The following is a 13,074-nucleotide window of genomic DNA, read 5'->3' on the forward strand; positions in this document are numbered from 1 at the left end:
ATTTCCTGTACCCTGCTACATTTCCTGTCCTGTCTAAGATATGCCAGTTAGCAAGTTTGATGCCTTTTGGGGCATATTTGTGACCTGAATGTACATCCTCCCTCTGTTTGTCCCACGTGATGCCAGGAGTCCCACTGCTCCTTGCCAGAGGACTTTTTCTCATTTTACTTTAAAATCCTTTTAGCTTCCCTTCTAAAAGTAAGAACTGGAAATATGGATAATTACTAATCCAAGCCCCGAACAAAGTCAATGTTTCCTCACTAGCTATGCAGCTATGTCCCATAGCATATTATTAAAGAGCCAACCCACACTGAATACAAGTCTTCTTGCCCAGCATCCTTCCAGGGGGCTGCTTCCCAAACACCCTTCAGCCTTCTGTAGGCAGTGAAATGCTTTTGCTAAAGGCACAGAATAATTCTGAGAGAGCTAAAAAAGACTTCTCATAGCTCTAGGATTAATGAGCTGGATAGCCTGTCACTATTTGCCCAGAAAGCTCAGACCAGTAATGGCTAAAAGCCATTAACTTCTGGCAGCAGCTCAGTGACATATGGAAGAGCTGGTGGCCTCCACTCACTTCCCAGAGCTTGTGACATTTCTCACTTGTCAGCCCCAGCAGAAGGACCACAGTCTGGATGCAGACTGGAGAGCTGCATTCTACATCACCACTACTCCATCTCACAGAATTTGGAAACTACAGAGGAGCTGCTGTGGCTGCTAGGGTCTGCCTTCCCTGGGTTGCACACATTAGTTTCAAATTAGGCAATTTGGCATCTGGATGCTGACTTCAAGGCTGAGGGATTCTTAAAATAATGCAACTCCCAAATCACTATGTTTCTTAAACAGCCACAGGAACACAGTCAAATGCACTTACCTCTAAATCACACTCTTTATCTTAAATGATGGCTCTTCAGCTCTCTCTCTGCCATTTTGAAGAGCTGAATAAAACCTCACAGCATTATTTTTAATCATAACTGTACCTGAAAGAAGTTGGAATCTACAGCACTTGGGATTTACCAGGAAGTGCTAACATACAACAGTCTTGAGCTACTTCTCAAAAAAAGAGCCATGCAGGCAACTGGGTAAGTTTATATTGAGTTTAGTTTGGGGTATTTTTCAGTCACAGGAATATGCTGTAAAAGCCATAGTCGTTTGAACAGAAAACTTGTATTTTGATCAGTCATTTGATTCACCCAGTGCTGGTGAAGTGCTTTTGTCCCTTCAGAGTGAGCAGGAGCATTGTCAGGCTTGTGGTAGGCTGTGAGTGCAAAGGTGTGAAATGCAGAGGGACAGAGGAAAGCCCACACCAGAAATGCTGACAAGCTTCCAAGTATGTACATTTTTCTTCCAGTAAGTACTGAGACAAGCAAGGCCTTGAGAATCTTTGCAAAGCTTCTACAATGTTCTATACTATTTAGGTAGCAGTGTTTTTATTCTATTTAGGTAGCAGTGTTTTTATTCTATTTAGATAGCAGTGTTTTTACACTATTTAGGTAGCAGTGGCTGACTCCAGAATCCAAGTTACAAAGCACTCCTCGTGCAATTCCCATTTACACACAAAGTGTGTCATCTTTCTTTCAGGAACAGACAAATCTAAAGTTTCATGATGACACAAGAAACCAGCCTGGCCACCAGCTTCAGTCAGTTTTGCACTGTGTTGAAAGGAGCATTTCGTTTTCCTGCCCTATATTCTACACTGATGTTGTTTACATGTCTGTGTTTATCCCACGCAGGAATAAAATCTAAACTCCTAAACTCAAACGACTTAACCCAGTCACTTTGCCTGAGGCTGTACAGTTGGTTTTCCTCCACACTTCCTCTCTAAATAGCTATGCCACTTGGAGCATCAGCACAGCCAGTGACAGGAACTGCCACAACATTTTGGTCATGTTGTTTCTCTTGAACTCAAGTCAAGAGATTATGAACAAAACTACATGGTGTCTTTGCTTTTTTTTTTTTTTTTTCCTTCTTTTTTGCAATGAAACACTTAGCATGAAAAACGTGTTTTACTTGCATTGCTGTTCATTAACAGCACATCTTTTAAGCACTGAGTAATTCACTGCTGCCTACAGTGACAGATAGCAGGCCTGATATACACTGTTTATAAAGGCTGATACACACAGCTTTGCTTCTGGGGTTTAGGACACAGCAACTGAAAACCCTGCACTCAGCCCCAGCAGGTCAGCAGGAAATCAGGACACCTGCTTTTCTACAAATTCAGAATCCATTCCTGAAACTTTTAGACACTATTACTGCTCAGATGTCAAAGATATTTAGACATGGCACACTTTTACCAGCAAAACCACTTCTTCCTACAACTTTATGGTATAAGAAAAAGCCAGCTGCATTTTGAAAGCAGAAATGCAAACAAACCAGAAAACAAACTGTGGACAAACTTTAAGTCAAGGACTCGAAGCTGAAGTTTCTATTTCATTCTGTTAACTGTAGTAAATGCTGAGCAAAGGAAGAGAGTGGACTCAGAACATCCAGACAGGGCAAACCAACAGGTGAAATGGCATAAAATATGAGAATGGCTGAAAACATGAGAAGAGTCTGAGACAGGATGAGCAGCCTCAAAGGACAACAGCTGGACTTTCAGCAACAGAAACAGACCTCAGAGCTGCCTCAGAAACTGGAGAGGCAAAAAGCAATAATGCCACGTTTAATTAAAAGCTAATTGTAAAGTCTTGCTGATAACCACAAATACTGTGTTGATTTTATGGGACAGGTCACAGTCCTTTCAGCTTAAAACCACGACACGAGCTGCAGATGTTCACAGGAACAACTACAGAAATACAGACAATAAAGTTTGCTGTTAAAAACCAAAATGAAAGCCACACTTGAAGCTGCTCTTTAAAGTAGTTATGGTTAAAAGAGGCAAACATAACAGCTTCCTTAAACCACCACGTACTCATAAATGCCTCCCCTGAACTATGATGGGAATATATTCACACACTTTGCTATGTTCTGTGGAGAGCTTATTTGTCTTTTTAACTTATGGCAAAGATTTACTCAATTTCAGGTAAACTACAAGGCATAAAAATAAAAATCTAAAAATCCCACATAACTCTAAGGCCTCCCCCTGGAAGGGAAATGAGGAGCCATTTCTCACTAGCAGATCATGCTCAGTGTCTTGATAACCTTCTTGGGAAGTATTTTTAAAGTATGAGCTTCATTAAGGAACTATAAGGGAGAAGGTGATCCTAGCAAAAGTTTTACCTATGCAAGAGCTTTGAGATGTCTGTCTGTGTATCTGTGTACATACAAATGCAAACTTCTTGATATTTCAGAAGGGTGCTTCCCCATCCCTTCTCTAAAATGTCAAGAACTTCCACTGAATTTTGAAAACCTCTTTCTGGTGGATCAAGATGAAATACTTGCGAGACCTGTCAGAGTGTCACCCATGAGGACCCACTGTCCCCAAAACCTGCTGCAGCAGGTGACTGAGTCAGACAGGTGAGGGGCAGCTGCTCCTGGGGACCAGCAGAGGAATGGAAAAGTTGATTTCTACACTGGCTAAATGCAACAAAAAACAACCAGTGTGCCAAATTATCTGGAATTGTGGAAACACAATTGTTCCAGCAGCTGTCATTTCATCTCACACAGCTCCAGCTGAGGCTTTATTCTAACTTTTTTTAAGAGAGTTGACAACAGTTAAGGAGAAAAAACCTCAAAGTTCTCCAATTCACCAAAAGGTGATTGCAACCTGTATCCAGAAATAAATGAGCAGTTAAAACTGAGAACTACTTCAAAGCTATTAAACACCTTAATAATAGCAGTAAGATATGTCCAAACACTCTGTCAAGGAAAGCAAAAGATAAAAATAAAAACTATTTCCTATTGTTTGATTTTGTTTACTCACAGCTTCAGGCTTGGTGCCCCTGAGCTGTGTCTGGAATCTGAGCTGTTCAGATCTAGAACCTTGATTTTGAATGAGATCTGAGAGCCCTGAGGTACTAAACCGAGACTAAAATACACTCAGCACTTCAATTCGTGACAAAAGTGGTCAGTGAGTCACTGACAGTGCTCATGTCAATAGTCAGCCCAGGCAACCTCTAAAACCCTACAGGATTTCATGAAATCCAACAGGACCCAGCTCTGAATCACAGTTACTGCTCTAATCAGAGCACTGATTATCTCATTATTCTGTGCTTCACACTTATGGCTCAAAAATCAGTAAAAGGTACCTTTGTCCTCAGTATGCTGCTCTATGCAAGTGCTGTAATTGTTTCCTTTAGAGTGCAATACTAAAATACATCAAAATACCTTTGGGGCATAGAGCTCTGCTGCAGAAACCTATTAAGATTAAACAAAAGCCTGTAAGGGCAGCATGAAGTAGACTTTATCACATCTTTAGACAAATCAAGGAGTTAGTGTTAAGAGAGCAGACTGCTCTTCCCAGTCCAGTGAGAAGAACATTATTAGTTCGTACTCTCAAGTTTAAAGTATCCGTGAGACTTTCTACCTCTAAGGATGAACAATTACCTAAAGGGATTCATTTGCAACTCAAAATGGTCTCATTCTCTTCACATTGCTCAGAATGCTTTATAAAACACTATTAAATGAAATAAGACTATTTTAGTGATTAAAATTAGAAGCCTACATTAAAACAAGTTGTATTTTGTTATGAAAAAAATCCTAGAATACCAGAAATTGTTTGAGCACTTTGGGAAATAATCCCTTTCTAACGTGAAGTTTGAAAAAATTAAGCTTGTAATTAAAAAAAAATTTTGCACTATCTTTCTACAGATGTTTATTTTTATCCATGAATCAATGTGTTGCAGGGCTTGATTATGACCCTCCACTAAAGACTGTGGTAGTATTGATTTACAGGGCATCAAGGGACAAACCTTTCCTTCTCACCTGCCCTCAGATTTTCTGTGGGTGAAGTTCTGAATGTATAGAAGAATGTAATATGCAGCCAAACTATGCTCCAGTCAATACATATCCTGGGAGTTTCCAATCTGCATCACACACAGGAAGGGGCAAACATTGGTTATCGAGCAGTTCAGCTAAAACACATAACTTTATTTTAGTCCGGAAACGTTTAGTCACAAGACCAAAAAGCACTTTTCATTTAATTAAAAAAAAATCTCAGTACTTAAATGAGATTCACCAAACAGGGATGCTATTCATCATCATGTTCTCTATAGTCAAAATTTAATTTCCAACAGCAAATCTGTCAGCCAAAAAAATTCCCATTTGCTCAAGCTTCTGATATTGCACACATCCAGTCAGACCCCTCGTCCTGGGAGCAGCCAGATAGTTTTTCCTGCAATGTGCCATCTACTTCTAAACAAATGAAGTTTCAAGGGATTCACCACTCTTATTTAAGAAGGGAAGGAATATAGACGGAAAAAAAAAAAAAAAATGGAAAAAAATGGAAAAAAAAAAAAAAAAAAAAAAAAAAAAAAAAAAAGAAAGAGTCAGCCTCTCTAATTGTCTTGGGCCCTCTGTTTCCTTGGACAATGACCCCTAGTCACTGAGAAAACCAGAGCCTGTGATCCAGCGTCCCAGATGTGTTCCCACTGCTCCAGATGGACATCCTACTGCACTTGGAAGGCCCTGTCCACTGCTCATCAGACCTGAAATCTTTTGCCAAATTGGTGTGGGATGCCTTTGATGGTGCTACAGAAACCTAAAAGAGTTGTGAACGTCTTGATAGAGGTACTTCATATTTTGGGTTTGTCCTATCATTTGAGATAGAGAGGAGCAGTCAGAAAATGACATCAGTTAATCAAAGCCAGTAAACTTTCATTTTACTCCTGACTTTAATTTGAAACCCTGCATAAAAATGTATTATGAAAATGAGACCTAAATCGATGCTTCCTGCCAAACACATAAAAAACAACCCAGTGGCAAGTATTTCCAGCTGCAGCACAGTGGTGCCAGAACACAACCATCCTGAGAGCTTGCCACACCACAAACAGTTTAACTGAAGAACTTCCTTCACTGGAAGTCTTTAAAACATGTTTCCTTGATGCTTTTTGCTTCCACTATTTCTCCTGTTCTCAGCAGGACCCAGAGTGAGCCCTGCCCTGGGGCATGTCCCAGGTTTGGTAGCCAGTGGGCCACTCACTTTTGGCACATTACCCACTCTTGGCACATTGCTACCCTGGCTTTCAAACACAGCAAACTTACAACTGGCTGCATTGAAGATTTATAGGTTTAAGAAATCCTGGTTTCAGTCGCTATTCATCAACATAATTGGATGTTAATAATAAGGTGTACAGTGCTGGCCTGCCTATCAGGTACACATACTATACATTTATTAAGTGTAATTCATTCCACTGAAATTCTAATAAGGGCTGCTTAATTCCAGCTTAAATCAAATGTCAGAGGAGCTAGAAATCCAAGCAAAGGCTGTTTTTCACAGGTGGAATTGTATGAGTAAGTCAGACAGAGATTTTTTAGTGCTAAATGGGATTATAGTTGGCTTTATCTCTGCCAACATACCTTCTCTTCCCTGTTTGCATTTTTTTGTAACTCACAACTTAAATAAATGGAGCTCAATGTTATGTTCTGACTGCTTGTTCCAGTGATGGCTCTTCATTGTGTGATTAACTTTAATGGGTATATAATATATGTTTTAAGGCAGGTGGGAGAAAAATAACCTGGAGATTTTCAAGCATGCTTTTGAGATACTTTTGAGCTACATTTGATGGCAGCTTTTTGGCTGCCTTTGAACAAGCTGATACACAGTTTTGAGCCATTCTGCTAACTGCCATGAGCATGCTGAGCACTCACCCCTTCGACAGAAAGTTCTGCCATTGGCACAAGAATTAAAAAGTAAGGGAAACTAATAACAGTTCATAATATTTGCAGATCTTTGGCCAGCATCCACCATCACTGGAAGTCACAATCTCAATGCAAACTGGTTCAAAGTCATACTCTTTAAAAAGGAATTAAAATCACTGATCACAGAATTACTGCACCCGGTCCTCTTGGGGAGATTATTCCAACCCTTTCTTTTGGCACACAATACACAGAGAATAGAACTGGATATAAGACACAGACATAGCAAAAAAGACCCAAAATATAGCAACATTTACACCACCTGCTTTAAAGGACAAGTTTTGTATCTTTGGTGGTAAAGTTTTCACATTCAGATGACATTCTGATTATCTCCACAAAAAGCCTGGCTTCTAACAGTAATTTATTTCCTAAATTTGGAAACTCATCTCCTTGAATGAGCAGATTTAGTGTGCTCCCTTCTCACCATCAATTTCTCCTGTTGCATCACCTGCCACCAAAATGGTTGCTTAGAAGTAGCAGCATACACTAAAATAATCCAAAACCCCAAAGGTAAGCACACCTCTTCCTGTTAAAAACTCAGCAAGTATGTGAAGCACCCCCAAAGAAAATGCCTTTTATATAACTACACTCTGAGACTTCATTTTGCTCTGAATGTACAACCAAGAGGGTGATTACACAGCAGGGCACCCGTCTGAGGAATTCAGTCAGATTTTGAGGGAAACACCAAAACACTGTGTAAGAACTTCAGTAAAAGCCTCTGGTCCCACCCTGAATTTCCTCTGTCTTATTCTGAACCACCACTGCAGGCCAGAGTAAAGCCATACAGACAGAAATATCTACTTGCCAGTGAGGGAACGAAAACAGCTCCTCCATTTCCTGGTCTGTCATTCCTGAGTGATAAATCCCAGCTCTACTGGCCATTTCAAATCCTAACTTCGTCCTTCCCATATGGACAACCTTTCTGTTTTTCACATCTTTTCCCAACTGTGCTCTGCAGGTATAAACACCACTCTGGTTCAATCCATCTTAGTGCCCTCCCAGTGAAGTCATAGAGATTGTTCCCAACACATCTGGGGTTTTGGAGCTGGCTACTGCCTTTTCCAGCTTGAGCAGCTTGTGCATCTGATAACTTCTATATTGTTTCCAAAGTAGGTTAGCGTGTCATATTTAAAAGTGATCAGCTCTAACTTCATACTTTTTCTGTGTCATTGTCCTTACATCACCACGAGTTCAACAAAGCTTTCCCTAGAAACCTGACGCAGGACATCCAACATGGAAGATCAGCTTTTTACTGTGGTTAAAAACATGTAGGCAGGACAAATTCTCTTGCATATTAGTTGCAGAAAACACTGACATTTAATATAATGGTTTTTATAATAAGCGTAAGATGGATTCTGCAAAACCTTTCTTCATTGATAAGCAAATAATAGTCACATAAAGTATCCCTAATGTTTTTTTGGTAGTTTTTGCTCATTTATTTTTAAAAAGTTAGATTTTTATCCTACTTCATTAAAATGAGATCAGTACATGAACACACACTGCTACATGAATAATTCCTGCATGTTAGCAACTGTAAGTCATGTCATCATGTTCACAGGGATGCAAGACTGCAAGGTCTGCATTTGGGCATGTGATTTCTCTTGGACAGGACTGATACCAAAGCTGATGAAAAATTCTGCCCATTTTGCAGTCACAGTAGTTGTAAATACCCACTGAGCAACCCCAGCAGGAGTTTAACAGAGCCAAGGAACAAGCCAAGGAACATGAAAAATGGCATCTTGGTAACTCTATGTGGCATCTTTGGAATTAAGCGCCACACTGATTAGAAGTGTAAACCATCAATTAAAAATTAATGGGCTTTCTGTAAAACAGGAAGAGGGGATCTGACAGTCTTGGGGAACGTGTCCTTTTTCATCAATATGCATCCTGACAGCTGCTGCACAGTAGTTAACTATCATGATATTCACGGAGCAAAGTGATCCTTCCAATGGCTGTGGCACCAAAGAGCTCATACACAGCTTTGCCTTGAGGGCTCTACCCATTTTCTGTACTCCACATTCTGTTAAAGTAACCCTGAGCACTCTCAGTACAGCTCAAGATCTCTACAATTGCTTTCATGCAGACATCAGATTTTTATGGGGTTTTTTTCCCTTCTGGTAGCCCTACAGTTTGCAAATCTGGAAAATCCTGCTACTCTCAGCATTACACATGAGGTTTTAGATGTGGCTCCAAACCCAGAAACTAAACTTTTCCCAGCTATTTCTGTGTGTCAGAGTCTTCTGTAACCAGTTGTATGCTTTACGAAGCAGAGAAAAGAAAATCAGAAAGCCTTTAAGGCTTTACTCACCACAGACAGTTATTTCCAGAACCTGAGTCTGACACAGAAATAAAACATCAGTGTAACAGGTGCTAGGAGAACCTGGGGATTTTTGTCGTGGTTTGTTATTGGAGTTTGGGGTTTTTTTCTGTTTTGTTTTTTTTTTCTTTCCTTTTTTTAATAAATAAGTTGCTAAAGAACTTTAAACCAAAGAAAAAATATGCATAATGTGTGAGGTCTTCCAAATAGCAGTCAGAAACAGGCTGCATGAGAGGCACTGCACCTTAGGCAGAAGAGAATTTAATGCTGAGAACACACCCAGAATAGAGAATATGCCATTGGGGAAAATAAACTGTGCTCTGAACACACCAGCCCTGTTATCTCATGGTTACTCTTCCTTCATCAACAAAAGCAACAAGCAACAAAATACCATAACCAGCCAACCAAGGAGATGTGATATCTCATTTCCAAGTGCCCTGGTGAAGCTGGGGCAGACAGGGATGTGTGGATACCCCTGGAGAGCAAACAGGATGCTCGGGGGAGCTGCAGGATGCTCCAGGGTGTGCCAGCAGGGTGGGGACAGCACAGCCCTGTCCTGCTGAGAGCCTGGGACAGGGAGGGCAGGGCACAGCCAGAGAGCCAAGGGGATTGTCTGCCCGTTTACACCGAATGGACTGCGCCAGATTCAGCCTCCTGGCCCTCAGCAATCCACCGTGAGCAAAACTCCCAGGGACTGAAAACTCAGCTGTTACAAATGTCAAAGGGAAGCCTGTCACCAGCCAAGGGGAGACCCAGAACCAGGTAAACACAAACGTGACACCTGCAGCTCCCTTCAGACACACAAAAGAACAGTTTAAGGAGTACGGATGCTTCCAGTAATACCTTGTCTTGTTGTGCTTAGCAAACCAAATGGGGACTATATTGATACCTCTTTAATTATTTAGTGCCTGATGGAATTAACTGCTTTAAGTTTTCATAAACATCTGATGGGAAGACAGAGAAAACCATCACAGAAAACAACTGCAGCTCAATAAAACGACATTAAACCAAATAACCTTGGCAAGGTTCAACCAGATCAGAGTTTAGCAGACCTGTGAGGAAAACAAACAAGGTTCTATCTCTCTGTTAGGTCAGTCCTGAAAAAAACCCCATAATGCAGTATTTCTTGCTCCTGAGCTCTGTCCAGCCTAGAACCTCATGCTGCTCCATAAAAATTGGTGATGAGAGGTACTATACACCAACCATTGTTTTGTTCAGCTCAGAGCATTCAGAGAGGAGGAGCACAGTGTGCTGCCTGATGGACAGCTGTCAGTGGTGGCACAGAAGGGGCTGTACCCAGCACAGCACAGCTGGGCACACACAGCACAGCACAGCCCAGTACAGCACAGCACAGCTGGGCACAGCACAGCACAGCTGGGCATGTTAGGATAGGGTTAATAATTTCGGTTACCAGAGAAGCTGGGAATAGAGTCTCTGCTTCACTGCAACCAGGTGTTGTTTTCATTGTTTTAACCAAATCAAGTATAACTCTGCCTGGGTAATCGGGATGGGGGGAGAAGGAGAAGATTGGAAATTGTATTTGGAAACTAGGTCGGGTGAAACTGTACCTAATCATCATAAGATAGATGATCGAATTGTAATGATTTTTGGTAGCTGAACATGATTATTATTTCAAACTAGAATTGTAAAAGAAGATATTTACAAAATTCATGCTTGGATGTTTACAATAGAACAATGTAAGTTTAATGATTAACATAGAGTTATGTAATGAAATGGTATAATACGGGGCCCTTCTTGGACCCTCGTGGGAGTTGGATTTGGGTTTGTACCCCGGCTCCCAGAGCTCTTCAATAAAGCACCTCATAATCATTCCGGTGGTTATGTGTTTTCCTCGCTAACAGGCACAGCACAGCACACACAGCACAGCTGGGCACAGCACAGCACACACAGCACAGCTGGGCACAGCACACACAGCACAGCACAGCACAGCTGGGCACAGCACAGCACAGCACAGCACAGCTGGGCACAGCCCAGCACAGCTGGGCACAGCCCGGCACAGCCCAGCACAGCTGGGCACAGCACAGCACACACAGCACAGCTGGGCACAGCACAGCACAGCACAGCTGGGCACAGCACAGCACAGCACAGCTGGGCACAGCACAGCACAGCTGGGCACAGCTGGGCACAGCACAGCTGGGCACAGCTGGGCACAGCACAGCACAGCTGGGCACAGCACAGCACACACAGCACAGCCCGGCACAGCTGGGCACAGCCCGGCACAGCACAGCACAGCACAGCTGGGCACAGCACACACAGCACAGCTGGGCACAGCACAGCACAGCTGGGCACAGCACAGCACACACAGCACAGCTGGGCACAGCTGGGCACAGCTGGGCACAGTACAGCACAGCTGGGCACAGCACAGCTGGGCACAGCACAGCTGGGCACAGCAGAGCACGGCACAGCTGGGCACAGCCCGGCACAGCACAGCACAGCACAGCTGGGCACAGCACACACAGCACAGCTGGGCACAGCACAGCACAGCTGGGCACAGCACAGCACAGCGCAGCACAGCACAGCTGGGCACAGCACACACAGCACAGCTGGGCACAGCACAGCACAGCTGGGCACAGCACAGCACAGCACAGCGCAGCACAGCACAGCTGGGCACAGCACACACAGCACAGCTGGGCACAGCACAGCACAGCTGGGCACAGCACAGCACAGCACACACAGCACAGCTGGGCACAGCTGGGCACAGCTGGGCACAGTACAGCACAGCTGGGCACAGCACAGCTGGGCACAGCACAGCTGGGCACAGTACAGCACAGCTGGGCACAGCCCGGCACAGCACAGCACAGCACAGCTGGGCACAGCACACACAGCACAGCTGGGCACAGCACAGCACAGCTGGGCACAGCACAGCACAGCACAGCACAGACAGCACAGCTGGGCACAGTACAGCACAGCTGGGCACAGCACAGCACAGCTGGGCACAGCACACACAGCACAGCACAGCTGGGCACAGCACACACAGCACAGCTGGGCACAGCACGGCACAGCTGGGCACAGCTGGGCACAGCTGGGCACAGCTGGGCACAGCACACACAGCACAGCACAGCTGGGCACAGCTGGGCATAGCACAGCACACACAGCACAGCTGGGCACAGCTGGGCACAGCTGGGCACACACAGCACAGCTGGGCACAGCTGGGCACAGCTGGGCGATGCAGCAGGGCAGCCACTGCTGTGCCAACACACCTCACAGCTGGCTGCTGTCACCTCCAAAGGCCGTCTCCTCCCACCAGGACACAGCCCCAGCAGAGCAGGGGCTGCTGACAATCCTCCTGCTGCCAGGCAGGAAAACACCAGTGACAGACAGAGGACACCCACACGAGCCTCAGCTCCTCCTGGACCACATCACACACCAGATCCATTCCAGATCACAGGGAAATCTTACAGGCTAGAAACATCAGGCACCTGGCTGGCAGGAAGAGAGATTCAAAAAGCCAAAATACTGCTGAGTGTGGATTAGTTTTCACTTGGCTTCAAAATCCTAAACGTGGAGTGGTGAGAGGAAGGAGAAGCAATAATGAATGTGTTTAGGTGCTGCAGGAAATATGCAGGGTTTGACAATGTCCGGCCTGTGATGTACCACTGAAATCAGTATTTCTTTAGATGATTAATATGATAATATTCCAAGCACATTAGTAGCTTCAACTCATCCCCTAACTTCTGCAGCTCACTGTACCAGACACATTTCTGCAGGGCTCCTGGAGGCAAGGGCTGGACTGGATGACACAAGATGCATTTTCTCCCTGCTCAGTCACACCTGGGTTTAGCTGGAGTCTCACAGCCCCTGTGCCACAAGGTGTGGGGAAAGGTCCCACCAGTTCCAGGGAAAGGTACAGCTTCCAGGGCTCCTGTGTGACAGGAATACCCAGCTTTTATGGATGAAGGACACACATTGGCCTGCCAGGACCGCCTCAGGTTTTATTCAATGAG

Source organism: Sylvia atricapilla, chromosome 2 (assembly GCF_009819655.1).
Source record: "Sylvia atricapilla isolate bSylAtr1 chromosome 2, bSylAtr1.pri, whole genome shotgun sequence".
In the NCBI taxonomy this organism is placed as follows: Eukaryota; Metazoa; Chordata; class Aves; order Passeriformes; family Sylviidae; genus Sylvia; species Sylvia atricapilla.